General features: G+C 30.4%; 1 protein-coding gene across 2 annotated transcripts in view; it reads right to left on the bottom strand.

Annotated features, from left to right (window-relative positions):
• Nucleotides 1–17,410, bottom strand: part of LOC145254709 (carbohydrate sulfotransferase 15-like) — a 93,493-nt gene extending 76,083 nt beyond the window's left edge. The window contains exon 1 of one of the 2 annotated variants that reach the window (XM_080113395.1): nt 17,119–17,410. The gene's annotated coding sequence lies outside the window, so the exon portion shown is untranslated. Of the gene's footprint in view, nt 1–12,529; nt 12,944–17,118 lie in introns of those variants that run through there. The other variant, XM_080113384.1, reaches the window with a different exon arrangement.
• Nucleotides 17,411–18,332: the final 922 nt, after the last annotated feature.

Here is an 18,332-nt window from a genome sequence, read left to right as displayed (position 1 = left end):
AAAATACAACAGATAAAAAATACAACAGATAAAAATACAACAGATAAAAATACAACAGATAAAAATACAACAGATAAAAATACAAGAGATAAAAATACAACAGATAAAAAATACCACAGATAAAAATACAACAAATGAAAATACAAGAGATAAAAATACAACAGATAAAAAATACAACAGATAAAAATACAACAGATAAAAAATACAACAGATAAAAATAAAACAGATAAAAAATACAACAGATAAAAATACAACGGATAAAAAATACAACAGATAAAAATATAACAGATAAAAAATACAACGGATAAAAATACAACAGATAAAAAATACAACAGATAAAAAATACAACAGATAAAAAATACAACAGATAAAAAATACAACAGATAAAAATACAACAGATAAAAAATACAACAGATAAAAATATAACAGACAAAAAATACAAGAGATAAAAATACAACAGATAAAAAATACAACAGATAAAAATACAACAGATAAAAATACAACAGATAAAAATACAACAGATAAAAATACAAGAGATAAAAAATACAACAGATAAAAAATACCACAGATAAAAATACAACAAATGAAAATACAAGAGATAAAAATACAACAGATAAAAAATACAACAGATAAAAATACAACAGATAAAAAATACAACAGATAAAAAATACAACAGATAAAAATACAACAGATAAAAAATACAACAGATAAAAATACAACGGATAAAAAATACAACAGATAAAAAATACAACAGATAAAAATATAACAGATAAAAAATACAACGGATAAAAATACAACAGATAAAAAATACAACAGATAAAAAATACAACAGATAAAAATACAACAGATAAAAATACAACAGATAAAAAATACAACAGATAAAAATATAACAGATAAAAAATACAAGAGATAAAAATACAACAGATAAAAAATACAACAGATAAAAATACAACAGATAAAAAATACAACAGATAAAAATATAACACATAAAAAATACAAGAGATAAAAATACAACAGATAAAAAATACAACAGATAAAAATACAACAGATAAACAATACAACAGATAAAAATACAACAGATAAAAATACAACAGATAAAAATACAACAGATAAAAAATACAACAGATAAAAAATACAACAGATAAAAATACAACAGATACAAATACAACAGATACAAATACAACAGATAAAAAATACAACAGATAAAAATATAACAGATAAAAAATACAACAGATAAAAATACAACAGATAAAAATATAACAGATAAAAAATACAACAGATAAAAATACAACAGATAAAAAATACAACAGATAAAAAATACAACAGATAAAAAATACAACAGATAAAGAATACAACAGATAAAAAATACAGCAGATAAAAAAATACAACAGATAAAAAATACAACAGATAAAAATACAACAGATAAAAATACAGCAGATAAAAATACAACAGATAAAAATACAGCAGATAAAAATACAACAGATAAAATATACAACAGATAAAAAATACAACAGATAAAATGCAGGCAAACAAATATGATCAACACAAACCAAAAACCATGCAAAGGAAGAAATGGATAGCAAAGGAAATTAGGTTTGTTATTGCAATGTCTCCATTTTATTTATTTCTTACTCAAAATATGTTGTATTGTTGCTTTTTTTTTTCTTTCCTCTTTGTGTTGATTCTTCATTGTTGCATGTATAAGTTTGTCAAGTTACAGAAGAAGAATTAAGACAGAGATTCGAAATGTAGATTTATTGGAAGAAAATATTAAACACGTGAAGCATGCATGGTCCCCCGTGAGTGCACATGAACGCGGCATAAAAAAATGACTAAGTTCAGCATTTGACCCCCCCCCAAGTCCCCAGGAGATGTCAAATCCTGGTGAAAATGATAAACGGTGCAGTTTTAGGCCTTAATATGTAAATTTTATTTCTGCACCATGCAAAAAAAGAAATGACTAAGTCCATCATTTGTCCCCCCTCCCCATATTTAGCCCCCAAAATCCCCAAGGCCTTAACAAATTTAAATTTGAGTTCAGCACCATGTAAAACTGCTCAATAGACATACATGGAAATTTTTGGACAAATATGGTAAAATAGTCCCCAAAATAGAGTATTTTTATTGGCCCTAAAAGAGCCATTCGGGAACACCCAAGAGTTATCGCAAAGTATAGATAAACGAAATTATATAGAAATCAGTTAGTTACAACTTTTCAGAAAGTTTTATAAAAATCCAAGGCATCAATTTTTTTAATGTAGTTATTGAGAAAAGAGGATCAATAATGATAAGTACAGGGTGAAGCAGAGCAACTTGCTTATTCCAAATAAGCAAGTTGCTCTGCCCCCCCCTCACTCTGTACAATGGACACTTTTCTTATGTAGGAGAGTGAGACATATTCTTAAGTGACTAGATTAGATAGCCAGATAGATGGTCAGGTAGACAGATAGGCTACTAAACATACAAACTGATAAATCGGCGTCCATCATTGTTTGATTCTCAACAGTTTTGTCATGAGTCAACATTTTGCCAACAGTGACTCGCTTCAAGCTTCCAGACTGGTGTGTGATATAAAATCTACTTGTTCTTTCTCACTCTCGTCCCATATGACGTCACATCCGTGGGCTCTAATTTGCATATCATTTGCAGCCTAGACCTTTCTGACCCCATCTATGAACTCTCCCACTAGTAAAAAGTGATTCTTAGGACACTTTTTTAACTTCTTCCTTTCCACACACAGCACGGTCACCTGGACTTGCACTCATTCACCTGTGCTAAAATCTATATATATATACTAGCAAACGTACTCACTTATTATCCAACACTATTAAAAAAAACGCTTAACACACAAAGAAGCTCCTTTACGCATATAGAACATAATCCCAAAATTATTCCACCGGTTTGATAATGGAGAGTAGAAAGTGAACTTTTGGTTTAAATCTTGCTTCCCTTATTTTGTCCTTTAGTCCTCATATTCCATAAGCGATTTTTCTGATAAAGGTGGAAGAATTGCTGTTTTCTACGTCGGAATCTATTCATACAGCATTTGATGATATGCAGAACATCCTCAATAGCTTCTCTGATGCATGTAAGGCCTTCGGTCTTACAATTAGCATAAAAAAGACTGAAATTATTCACCAGCCGAAACCAAATGCTACGTCCTCTTCACAACCAGTGAAATATGTTGATGGCGAGGCTTTGAAAACAGTATCTTCTTTTATATACCTCGGATCTGTTGTGTCTGATGATGCTAAATTTGAAAAGGACATCCAATGTAGAATTAATAAAGCTAATGAGGCATTTGGTAGGTTGCGACACAAACATTGGAAAAGCCACGATGTGTCTCTAAAAGTGAAGGTGGCAGTCTACAAATCTGTTGTTCTGCCTACTCTTCTGTATGGTGCCAAAACGTGGACCTTGTACCGCAAGCATATAAATCAGCTTGATTCCTTCCATATGAGATGTCTGCGTTCTATTTGCAATCTATTCATCTAGTACTTATTGTTGGCTACTTATTGACCTTTTTTTAGCTTCTTACATCACGTGGCTTCATGCTCTGTCTAGCGCATTTTCTATAAAAAAATACTTTGTATACACGTAACAAGAATACAAGTTGTCAGCTAAAACATTTATCTATGTTTTAACATACACACACTTTAATAAGTGAGTGTAAGATACAGCACTTTAATAGCAACAAACTTTAATAGCAACAAACTTTAATAACAACAAACTTTAATAGCAACAAACTTTAATAACAACAACCTTTAATAACAACAAACTTTAATAACAACAAACTTTAATAACAACAAACTTTAATAGCAACAAACTTTAATAGCAACAAACTTTAATAACAACAAACTTTAATAACAACAAACTTTAATAGCAACAAACTTTAATAACAACAAACTTTAATAGCAACAAACTTTAATAACAACAAACTTTAATAAGCACGAACTTTAATAACAACAACCTTTAATAGCAACAAACTTTAATAGCAACAAACTTTAATAGCAACAAACTTAAATAACAACAAACTTTAATAACAACAAACTTTAATAGCAAAAAACTTTAATAGCAACAAACTTTAATAAAAACAAACTTTAATAGCAACAAACTTTAATAGCAACAAACTTTAATAACAACAAACTTTAATAACAACAAACTTTAATAACAACAAACTTTAATAGCAACAAACTTTAATAGCAACAAACTTTAATAAGCACGAACTTTAATAACAACAAACTTTAATAGCAACAAACTTTAATAGCAACAAACTTTAATAACAACAAACTTTAATAGCAACAAACTTTAATAGCAACAAACTTTAATAACAACAAACTTTAATAGCAACAAACTTTAATAACAACAAACTTTAATAACAACAAACTTTAATAACAACAAACTTTAATAGCAACAAACTTTAATAACAACAAACTTTAATAACAACAAACTTTAATAGCAACAAACTTTAATAGCAACAAACTTTAATAACAACAAACTTTAATAGCAACAAACTTTAATAGCAACAAACTTTAATAACAACAAACTTTAATAGCAACAAAGTTTAATAACAACAAACTTTAATAACAACAAACTTTAATAGCAACAAACTTTAATAACAACAAACTTTAATAACAACAAACTTTAATAGCAACAAACTTTAATAACAACAAACTTTAATAGCAACAAACTTTAATAACAACAAACTTTAATAACAACAAACTTTAATAAAAACAAACTTTAATAACAACAAACTTTAATAGCAACAAACTTTAATAGCAACAAACTTTAATAACAACAAACTTTAATAGCAACAAACTTTAATAACAACAAACTTTAATAACAACAAACTTTAATAACAACAAACTTTAATAGCAACAAACTTTAATAACAACAAACTTTAATAACAACAAACTTTAATAACAACAAACTTTAATAGCAACAAACTTTAATAGCAACAAACTTTAATAAGCACGAACTTTAATAACAACTAACTTTAATAGCAACTAACTTTAATAGCAACAAACTTTAATAGCAACAAACTTTAATAGCAACAAACTTTAATAACAACAAACTTTAATAGCAACAAACTTTAATAACAACAAACTTTAATAACAACAAACTTTAATAGCAACAAACTTTAATAGCAACAAACTTTAATAACAACAAACTTTAATAACAACAAACTTTAATAGCAACAAACTTTAATAGCAACAAATTTTAATAACAACAAACTTTAATAGCAACAAACTTTAATAACAACAAACTTTAATAGCAACAAACTTTAATAGCAACAAACTTTAATAACAACAAAATTTAATAGCAACAAACTTTAATAACAACAAAATTTAATAGCAACAAACTTTAATAACAACAAACTTTAATAACAACAAACTTTAATAGCAACAAACTTTAATAACAACAAACTTTAATAACAACAAACTTTAATAACAACAAACTTTAATAACAACAAACTTTAATAGCAACAAACTTTAATAGCAACAAACTTTAATAAGAACAAACTTTAATAGCAACAAACTTTAATAGCAACAAACTTTAATAACAACAAACTTTAATAACAACAAACTTTAATAACAACAAACTTTAATAGCAACAAACTTTAATAGCAACAAACTTTAATAGAAACAAACTTTAATAACAACAAACTTTAATAGCAACAAACTTTAATAACAACAAACTTTAATCGCAACAAACTTTAATAACAACAAACTTTAATAGCAACAAACTTTAATAACAACAAACTTTAATAGCAACAAACTTTAATAACAACAAACTTTAATAGCAACAAACTTTAATAACAACAAACTTTAATAACAACAAACCTTAATAGCAACAAACTTTAATAGCAACAAACTTTAATAACAACAAACTTTAATAACAACAAACTTTAATAGCAACAAACTTTAATAACAACAAACTTTAATAAGCACGAACTTTAATAACAACAACCTTTAATAGCAACAAACTTTAATAGCAACAAACTTTAATAGCAACAAACTTTAATAACAACAAACTTTAATAACAACAACCTTTAATAGCAACAAACTTTAATAGCAACAAACTTTAATAGCAACAAACTTTAATAACAACAAACTTTAATAACAACAAACTTTAATAGCAACAAACTTTAATAACAACAAACTTTAATAACAACAAACTTTAATAACAACAAACTTTAATAGCAACAAACTTTAATAGCAACAAACTTTAATAGAAACAAACTTTAATAACAACAAACTTTAATAACAACAAACTTTAATAGCAACAAACTTTAATAACAACAAACTTTAATAACAACAAACTTTAATAGCAACAAACTTTAATAACAACAAACTTTAATAGCAACAAACTTTAATAACAACAAACTTTAATAACAACAAACTTTAATAAGCACGAACTTTAATAACAACAACCTTTAATAGCAACAAACTTTAATAGCAACAAACTTTAATAACAACAAACTTTAATAACAACTAACTTTAATAGCAACAAACTTTAATAGCAACAAACTTTAATAGCAACAAACTTTAATAGCAACAAACTTTAATAGCAACAAACTTTAATAAAAACAAACTTTAATAGCAACAAACTTTAATAGCAACAAACTTTAATAACAACAAACTTTAATAGCAACAAACTTTAATAACAACAAACTTTAATAACAACAAACTTTAATAGCAACAAACTTTAATAACAACAAACTTTAATAACAACAAACTTTAATAACAACAAACTTTAATAACAACAAACTTTAATAGCAACAAACTTTAATAACAACAAACTTTAATAGCAACAAACTTTAATAACAACAAACTTTAATAACAACAAACTTTAATAACAACAAACTTTAATAGCAACACACTTTAATAACAACAAACTTTAATAGCAACAAACTTTAATAACAACAAACTTTAATAGCAACAAACTTTAATAACAACAAACTTTAATAACAACAAACTTTAATAACAACAAACTTTAATAGCAACAAACTTTAATAACAACAAACTTTAATAGCAACAAACTTTAATAACAACAAACTTTAATAGCAACAAACTTTAATAACAACAAACTTTAATAACAACAAACTTTAATAGCAACAAACTTTAATAACAACAAACTTTAATAGCAACAAACTTTAATAGCAACAAACTTTAATAACAACAAACTTTAATAACAACAAACTTTAATAGCAACAAACTTTAATAACAACAAACTTTAATAACAACAAACTTTAATAGCAACAAACTTTAATAACAACAACCTTTAATAACAACAAACTTTAATAGCAACAAACTTTAATAACAACAAACTTTAATAGCAACAAACTTTAATAACAAAAAACTTTAATAGCAACAAACTTTAATAACAACAAACTTTTATAACAACAAACTTTAATAGCAACAAACTTTAATAGCAACAAACTTTAATAACAACAAACTTTAATAGCAACAAACTTTAATAGCAACAAACTTTAATAAGCACGAACTTTAATAGCAACAAACTTTAATAGCAACAAACTTTAATAGCAACAAACTTTAATAGCAACAAACTTTAATAACAACAAACTTTAATAGAAACAAACTTTAATAGCAACAAACTTTAATAACAACAAACTTTAATAACAACAAACTTTAATAGCAACAAACTTTAATAACAACAAACTTTAATAACAACAAACTTTAATAGCAACAAACTTTAATAGCAACAAACTTAAATAACAACAAACTTTAATAGCAACAAACTTTAATAACAACAAACTTTAATAGCAACAAACTTTAATAACAACAAACTTTAATAACAACTAACTTTTATAACAACAAACTTTAATAGCAACAAACTTTAATAACAACAAACTTTAATAACAACTAACTTTAATAGCAACAAACTTTAATAGCAACAAACTTTAATAACAACAAACTTTAATAACAACAAACTTTAATAACAACAAACTTTAATAGCAACAAACTTTAATAACAACAAACTTTAATAACAACAAACTTTAATAGCAACAAACTTTAATAGCAACAAACTTTAATAGCAACAAACTTTAATAAAAACAAACTTTAATAGCAACAAACTTTAATAGCAACAAACTTTAATAACAACAAACTTTAATAACAACAAACTTTAATAGCAACAAACTTTAATAGCAACAAACTTTAATAAGCACGAACTTTAATAACAACAAACTTTAATAGCAACAAACTTTAATAACAACAAACTTTAATAACAACAAACTTTAATAGCAACAAACTTTAATAACAACAAACTTTAATAACAACAAACTTTAATAGCAACAAACTTTAATAACAACAAACTTTAATAACAACAAACTTTAATAGCAACAAACTTTAATAGCAACAAACTTTAATAGCAACAAACTTTAATAACAACAAACTTTAATAACAACAAACTTTAATAACAACAAACTTTAATAGCAACAAACTTTAATAACAACAAACTTTAATAACAACAAACTTTAATAGCAACAAACTTTAATAACAACAAACTTTAATAGCAACAAACATTAATAACAACAAACTTTAATAGCAACAAACTTTAATAACAACAAACTTTAATAGCAACAAACTTTAATAGCAACAACCTTTAATAACAACAAACTTTAATAACAACAAACTTTAATAACAACAAACTTTAATAACAACAAACTTTAATAGCAACAAACTTTAGTAACAACAAACTTTAATAACAACAAACTTTAATAGCAACAAACTTTAATAGCAACAACCTTTAATAACAACAAACTTTAATAACAACAAACTTTAATAACAACAAACTTTAATAACAACAAACTTTAATAACAACAAACTTTAATAACAACAAACTTTAATAGCAACAAACTTTAATAGCAACAAACTTTAGTAACAACAAACTTTAATAACAACAAACTTTAGTAACAACAGACTTTAGTAACAACCAACTTTAATAGCAACAAACTTTAATAACAAAAAACTTTAATAACAACAAACTTTAATAACAACAAACTTTAATAACAACTACTGGAAAAACAAGATTAATGAGGATAAACAGAGTTAATAAAAATTAACAAGATAAAAGAGATTAATAAAGTACAATAAATAAAAAATTTATTAAATAATTACATTAATAATAACTAGCGGGACCTGTGGAAACCCCACAGGAGGATTTAATTATATGTAATATATTGATGTTTGCATTCTGTAGATGTTCAGTATAAATGGTGACGCTCTGATATTATTGTAGCTTTTTGTTAAAACTGCAAAAGTATTTATCTAAGCTAGCATGAAAGCACGGCAAATATCCAGTCGTAAAGTACGCTTAAATATGATATTTTAATTCTTGCAGATTTCGTATATATTATTATAGAGTTAATGTTTTATCGATTTTTAGATATTATAAAGTTACGATATATATATATATCTATATATATATATATATATATATATATATATATATATATATATATATATATCCATTTGACTTGTGGGCATTAGCTTGAATCGAAACCGAAATAAAAACTATATGAAAAAATAATATGTATATATATATATATATATATATATGAAATAAAATGGAGGTGGAAGGACCTGAATACTCAACGTTTCGCCCGATTTATGCGGACTTCTTCAAGACCATCCCTCTTGAAGAAGCCTGCATAAATCGGGCGAAACGTTGAGTATTCAGGTCCTTCCACCTCCATTTTATTTCATATCGTCGGATTTAATCCAGCTCAACAATCATATATATATATATATATATATATATATATATATATATATATATATATATTTGTAGTCATCGACATACAGTCCTGTTTCGTTGTATCACAACTCATCAGTGCCGCTAGACTAGCATCTCTCCCAAGCCAAGGATTGAACCTAGAACCGTCGTGTTGACATATATATATATATATATATATATATATATATATATAAATTTGGGTTCCTTCAGCCATAACCGAAGCCAAAACTTTTTAAGAATTCTTGATAAAATTATTTATAAAAAAAATAGATGATTTAAGTGCCATCAGCTAGAATCGAAACCGAAACCAAAACTTATGAAGAATTTTTGGTAAAATTAATTATGAGAAGAAATGAAAGTACATAAGTAAACGACCCAGATGTAAGCGTGACACACAAAAGAACACACACGTTATCGTATTAATATATAGATATACATGCGATAAGATTATGGGCATTGCGTAGATGTTAGATTTAGTTTAAAGAAAACCAACCGTGAACTTTATCAATACAGAATTTTTAATATTTTAATCTTAATCATCGCCTGTGTTCAATCTTTAGAGACAATGGATACCACTTGTGAGGGTGTCTATGCATATCATTGTGAAGCAAGGGTTACACAATCTCCAATCACACCTCTCCTGTGTTGGCACTGCTTGATTCCAATAGCAAGGAGAAATCTGGAACGACTAGAAACAATGCTGAGATAAGCAGAGAGCATATACAGCTCCTGATATTTCCAAATGGTTACCCATTTTAGTACTGACCAGGTACAACGTCTCTTAACTTTGGTGACCTAACAGGAACCGGTGTGCCAAACATGATTATGTGTATTATGTATGTATAATATTAATTAAGAGGGTTGTGTTTGAAGGCTATGGCAATGCAGTGTATGAAAACGATCTCTGTAGTAAAATAAATAACGATGACAATATTGAAGAAATTTCAATAATTTTCATTTATGCATATTTATTTCTGAACACAGTGTGTCGCATAAGGAGGACAGGAAGTGTAAACAGCTCTTGGATATGGCTACATTTGTTTGTGTCAGCACCGGAAGTTGGATGCCGGATATCAGTCTCTGTCAAACAGGCCTGCCTATTTGTTGGCTCAGTTTCCGGAATATAGGTCTTGAATTCAATGAATCTTAGATGCTATCTAAAGTTATTATAATTTTGTTTTATTTTTAACTGGTGAGAGTGGGGCGCCCGGCTTTGCCCAGGCATAAAATATGCTTAAATATGGTATTTTAATTTGTCCAGATGTTGTATATATTATTATAGAGTCGTGATGTCAAAAGTAAAAATAAAGTATTTGGGCGCCATCAGCTAGAATCGAAACCAAAACTGTAGCATTCAAAGCTGGTAACGTTACCACTGTACCAACGTGACACGCATATGAACTGATTAAGAATAAAAAAATAAACTAAGATGAATGTACAAAATGTAATTTTTGCCACATTTTCGATCCCTTAAAAATTATTTTAACCGGCTAAAGACCCATAAAAGTATGGTCCATAAAAATCCAATCATTTGAGGCCCCTAGCGCCACTCTGCAAATCTTAGTTTTGGAGGAGATAGAGTTTGAAAATATGAAGACAGACAGACAGACGTATAGCCTTTTATATATTAGATTATTGTTGTGGCTTGTTTATATTGTAAATTGTTAATACTGATAGTATTTATTATTATAAACATCTAACGTGTAAGATGTGTGTGATACTTCACTGTTATTTTTACATATGCGATAAACATTATCTCTTTGATAGGATCACAAATAAAATGAACTTAGGCCTGATATTGACATATACACCAAGACACGTCTTTAAAAAATGACACATAAAAGAAATAAAGAAATAAACGTGGGGCTCAGAAGAAAGATCTCAATATCATGAATAATCTATGTTACAGTTAACCATTTAGCGCCAACATAAGTTAATGTTTGTGTTAATAATATTTTTTGTTTTACTCTTTTTTGCCCCAAACAAGATACAGTGCCACTTGAAACGTAAAGGGCTACTGTTTGGGATTATGTCTAACAGGGAACTGAATATGACCTTAATCTATATCCACTGATGAGGCCCTAGCTTGTGGACTTTGGGGAGTGTGGAGCCACCCTTTAATTGCCATTGCTCCCAGGTCCACTCAGACTCGGAGTGGTAGTACCTGTTAGAGTCCCAACTATGGGTTAAATAGAAACCGACTTGAAAAAAAAATACATTCTATTAAAAAGATTTTCTTTAAAATAACTGGATTTGGCACTAAATAATCTGGAAAGGGTTGATATGCCGTAAAACAAAAACAACCAACCAACCATTACACTAATGATCATATATTTGTATAATGATATTCGAAAACGAAGCTACATCAAAGGGAGTCACTCTCATATTCTTGTCCAGGGTTGTTAATTGACTTTCTTTAAGCCAGATTTTGCCAATTTGGCCTCATTTTTTTTAAGCAGTTTGGCTTCTAAAAATTGTATTTGGCCTTTTTCAAATTGTAACGTACGGACTAACTAAGAAAAGGACAAACAGAATATTATGTAGATTAATAAGAATACGCAAGCATAACTGTACAACTGACAGCACTTTGATGTTTTGTTTTGTAGATATTAGATTTCACCATAAATAAAACCAGCCGTTAACTTTATAAATAATAAAAAAAAAACAATAAATGTTTTGATAGGGAATAATAAAAAAAAAGTTATTATGATTAAAAGCTTGTAAAAACAAATCAATTATGACTTTGTAAATAGTTTATGAAACTTACCTTTTACGGAAACTTCCTCGGCGATACGTTAGCAAGCTTGTTCTTTTCTCTAGTTTTGACTTGTAATAATAGGAACGTTGTGATTTTGTTGTTGTTGTTGTTGTTGGTGGTGGTGGTTTTCTTTGAGGGTTTTGTCTACATTCCATTGATTCTAAACATCTGTTGCCTGACATTTCTCTTATTTGGCACCGGCTTTGCCTATTACGTTAAAGTAGTACTTTTATAAATATCTACACAGATAACAGCTCAACTGCTCTCATTCTTATATCAGAACAGGGATCTATCACATAAACATGGTCACTGGAAGACATTTGAGCACCTCAAGAAAACAACCGTTAAAGACCATCTGTAATAAGTAACCAGGCATAATGGAGTTGAAAACAATATTACAGCTTTATTTTAAAACTTTTATTGAAAAAATAAACTCAGGTAACTTGATTATGTAGTGGAGCTGTGTGAGGTCATCTTCGTGATGGTCTCGACATATGACCAAACAAAGTAGTCCAGCAGGTTCAGATCGGTGGAGAATGGAGGGGGCAGTGAAAGAAGGGTACAAAGTCATAGCACTTCTGAAGCCAAGCCTGAGTCTCTTTGGACTTGTGGGCCGGTACCGAATCTTGCTGCCACACCCAGGGTCTGCCAGCGACCACCTGATTGCATCAGGGGATCATCATACTCTTTCGCACATTCAAGTACACTTTGGTGTTGACTTTCAAGCTGATTTCGAAAATGAGAGGCGGTATGATATGGCCCTCACTTGAAACCACACCAAAGACCATAACTGTGGTCGGAAACTATATTTCCATCACTCTGGCACGCCCTCAAGTGTTGAATGGATTTGTTCGTATGAACGAACACTCTGTTTAAATATCAACCACAACATAGCCACTACAAGTTAAAACATGTTCCAACACCTGTTTTTTTTTTCTCGGAAGTAATTTTTTTAATGGAAATCACATCAGACAAAGTATGAAGCCACTTGATTTAAGGAACTAAAAGAAAATACTACTTCAAGGTAAAAAAAAAAAAAAACAGCCAATGATAAGTGCTACATGGAATAGATACTGACCTAAAAAAACAGTAATTCTCTCCCCTTTGACAGAAACATCGCTCATGGAATGTGAGGACTAAAGGATAAAATGAGAGAAATGAGAGTTACGTGGTGGCTAAAAGTAAACTCAAGATATTGATTATGTTATATGATGATTGGATTTTTATTGCAAATTATTTAATCAAGTAAAAATGATATTTTTTGTTTTTTTTGCTTGATTACTAAATTAAAAAAAGTTGTTTTGTTTTGTTTTTTTCATAGAATTTTCAAGTTAAATTCAGGTTTTACGATATTTTTATTTACTAATTTCTTAGGTAATTTTCTAGAATAACTTTTTAAATTGAGTAAGAAAGTAAAAAATGGAAATTTTACTTGGTTAAATAAATCGAAATAAGAAAATTTATTTTTATTTTAATTTAATGAGTTTTACTGTGAAATAGTTTATATTTGTTTAAATTGTGTTAAACATAAAAATACATCGTTAATGAACGTTTTGGTAAAAAAATAAATTAATAAATAACAAGTCTACTGATGTCGGCTCGCTGCTGCAAATTCGAAATAAGGGTACGTGAGCAAGAAAATCGAAAGTAAAAACCAGGGAGACATCTGCTACAGGAAATCCCTTGTATGTATGGTTCCAAATAGTAGCTCTTTACATTCCAAATGGCAATATCCTTTGTTGTGGGGGGGGGGCTGAATAAGAATAAAATAAAACATTCGTGATGCCCGGGAAAATGCTACCGAGAAGCGACCACCCAATAAATGAGGCATGAATGATAATTTCAAATAACTAACATTTACTGAAATATACTTTTCTGACAAAGACGCCATCTAATTTTCTATTGTTTTATTATTTTACTTTTTCACCCTTAAACAAGACATATTGCCACTTGGAATGTAAGGGACTACTAGTATTTGGGATCGTGTCTAACAGGGGACTGTGTGGAGTTGAGCAGCAAAATGTCTGTTTACATTTCAGGTTCTGAAATTTCTGCAGGTTAGAGTATAGTCAGGGAAACAGGAAACAGGGAGGGAATTCCAAAGTTTAGCAGGCTGAGGAAAGAAACTATTAGAATAGAATGCTTTCTGGCATCTACGGACCTCAACAATAAAGGGGTAGGATTTTGCTACTTGTTGGGTTAGTCAGGAGTATGTAGGTGAAGGAGGCACAAGTGCTATGAGTTCGTCAGAGCAAATTCCATTGAAGTACGTATGAAACAGACACGGGGATGCGACATTGCAGCGATGGGACAGAAGTTGGAGCCTGGCCAACAGTATGGGATCTATTAGATTTGAGACTCTTTTTTGGACCCTGTCTAAGAGTGAGAGAGTAATGGTAAATGGTCTAGCCCAGATGCGGCAACAATACTCCTTACTAACTAAATGTGGAGGTTATGTCCTTTTATTTCTTCCTTTGATATCAACTTTAATTTTAAGGGTTTCGGAAGATTTGAGCACAGAAGGAGACGATCTATATATACATTGCTGGACTTTCTAACTGACCAAATGAAGAGTGGGTTGGACACCTAAACAATAGAGCTCTAAACAGGAATGGAGATGTCCACCTGTAGAACTTCACATTTTTTGTACCACTAATCAAATTAAAAATTAGTTTAGCTGTGGAACGCAGTACCGTCTGTCTGCTTCTCAGCTGACTATAACATGGTCGTCTCCAAGTCTAATGTGATTAAATTCTAATTGCGTCGTCTGTTTAGATAATCTTACCCTACGCAAGTTTCCACCGTGATTGATATTGTTGCAGCACCTTCCTAACATGTAATCCTTATCCTTGAGTAGCTTCCGGGCTTTGATAAGTGGTGACCTTCTCAGTTAAAAAAAAAAGACATCTGAATTGTGCCAAGATATGTGCCACAAATAATAAAAGTTGTTAATTGTTAATAGCACAGTGTTGTCCTTTCATTTGGATGAGAACCTATTATTCTAGCTAGACACATGCCATGGTTTTTAAAAAAATCGACAGGTATTGATTTTAATGAGACATGTACAACAACAATGATCACCAACCTCATATGATGCCATGCTGACGATTCAATCGACTACAAGTGCAACGGTGACAATCAGCCATCACGCTGTAGCAGAAACAAATGGGATTTTTTTCTTCCTCGAATCAATGCCTCTCCCCTGTGCTATTCGGCCACATCTTGACCAGTCAGGGGTACGGCGCATTGATACTTCCTATCCCCAAAGGAAATCGGCCAGCATTCGGTTTGAAGAAGAACAACTCATTCTTACACACAGAGACACCAAACGGTACGGACCTCCTTTTCTTCTCTCTCTCTCTCTCTCTCTCTCTCTCTCTCTCTCTCTCTCTCTCTCTCCCTCGGTGTTATCTCTACGGTATCAACGATTCCACTGGAATAACTACTGCGATAATACCAGATGCTGGAGTCCAGCTTTCTACAAGGAAAATACCACATTCTCCTCAATAAACCATTTCTGTGACCTTTTATGAAGTTGTTGTGTTTGTCATTTCAGAAGCTTGTATCGAATTATTTATTTTATTAGGGTGTGCCCTAAAAGCTTTACAAACCCTAAAACACAATCTTGGGTAAATAGAAAAAAAAAAAAAAAAAAAAAAAAAAAACAGAGCTTAGCAGAAGGGTATATCAGCATTCGTTCATTTTTGTCTTAATATAAAACTAGTTTCTTGATTTGTTCTCACTTTGAGAATGGAAATTCAAATGTAGCACTTACACACAGTATTGAGCAATTAAATGCGTGACCCCCCCCCCCACCTTAAAAAAATCAAGACAAAAAATGGTCAAGTCTAGAACTTTCGAGAGAGATGTCTACAAAAGTACTGATCTAAATAGGAAAAGAGACAGGTCAATCTAAGATATCTACACTGCTTTTGACTGGCATTTTCATGCCATAAAAAACAAACCCAAACTATAACTGTTGCTTCATGAGAGAAGTGAAAACAACAACAACAAAAAAAAAATAATATCACACGTGGCAGCACAGTCCCAAACAATTTCGTCCATGCAACCCGACACGCTCCGGAACAACTCTATCAGTTTGAACCCAAACACCTCCGTTGACTCGACACTGCATGATCCCGAAAAACACTGTCGATTTGAACCCAAACATCTACAACGATTCAACACAACACAATCCCGAACAACTCCATTGATTCAAACTGGAACACCTCCGACGATTCAACACGATCCCAAACAACTCTGTTGATTTGAATCTGAACACCTCCAACGATTCAACACGATCCCAAACAACTCTGTTGATTTGAATCTGAACACCTCCAACGATTCAACACGATCCCAAGCAACTCTGTTGATTTGAATCTGAACACCTCCGACGATTCAACACGATCCCTAACAACTCTGTTGATTTGAATCTGAACACCTCCGACGATTCAACACGATCCCAAACAGCCTGTCAACGTTCGGTTACCTCTACCAGTGCTGATTGATGTCAGATTACCCACTCTAGAGCCTATCAACGTCCAGTTACTCATACCAGAACCCACTGACGTCCAGCTCAGCATCCCGCTAATGCTTACCTTCAAGTGCCCTCTGCCCTACTGCCCTACTGACATCAGGCTGATCCGGATTTACTTCGACCGACCGCAATCTCCGGGCCTTTTCGAATTGACCATTTCCACTTTTTTTTCTTTTTTTCAAAAAATAAAAGACGATTCGTCGTCTTTAAACTTCAGCTTTTTGTTATTGTCGTTCTCGTTTTGCTATTGCCGTTCTCGTTTTGTTATTTCCGTTCTCGTTTTGTTATTTTCGTTCTCGTTTTGTTATTTCCGTTCTCGTTTTGCTATTGCCGTTCTCGTTTTGTTATTTCCGTTCTCGTTTTGCTATTGCCGTTCTCGTTTTGTTATTTCCGTTCTCGTTTTGCTATTGCTGTTCTCGTTTTGCTATTGCCGTTCTCGTTTTGTTATTTCCGTTCTCGTTTTGCTATTGGCGTTCTCGTTTTGTTATTTCCGTTCTCGTTTTGCTATTGCTGTTCTTGTTTTGCTTTTGCCGTTCTCGTTTTGTTATTTCCGTTCTCGTTTTGCTATTGCTGTTCTCGTTTTGCTATTGCCGTTCTCGTTTTGTTATTTCCGTTCTCGTTTTGCTATTGCCGTTCTCGTTTTGTTATTTCCGTTCTCGTTTTGCTATTGCCGTTCTCGTTTTGTTATTTCCGTTCTCGTTTTGCTATTGCTGTTCTCGTTTTGCTATTGCCGTTCTCGTTTTGTTATTTCCGTTCTCGTTTTGCTATTGGCGTTCTCGTTTTGTTATTTCCGTTCTCGTTTTGCTATTGCCGTTCTCGTTTTGCTATTGCCGTTCTCGTTTTGCTATTGGCGTTCCTGTTTTGTTATTTCCGTTCTCGTTTTGTTATTTCCGTTCTCGTTTTGCTATTGCCGTTCTCGTTTTGCTATTTCCGTTCTCGTTTTGCCTCGGTGTTAATATTCTTAGCTGTATGGTCGATTGGTTTAATCACCTTTCGCTCCCCTCTGCAACAATGTGTTATTATACAAAACTGAGTTAATCAACGTTTGTTTCTCTAAGTATTTTTCTTATACATTTTAATCATACGTAATACATGTTAAAATATTCCTCGATTTTTTTAAATTGAGCTATGTTTTGCTTTTTTAAAAAAAAAAACTTCATTTTAATTGTTCTACTTAATTTGCAAATTGATTAGCTTCATTTTCTCTTCCTATTTAACGACAGCAAACCAAATCATTATCAGCAACATTGATAGAACTGCTACGTTCGTGTTTTT

Source organism: Euprymna scolopes, chromosome 3 (genome assembly GCF_053919585.1).
Source record: "Euprymna scolopes isolate OS-2025 chromosome 3, ASM5391958v1, whole genome shotgun sequence".
Classification (NCBI taxonomy): Eukaryota; Metazoa; Mollusca; class Cephalopoda; order Sepiida; family Sepiolidae; genus Euprymna; species Euprymna scolopes.
This window is presented reverse-complemented; position numbering and strand designations above follow the sequence as displayed.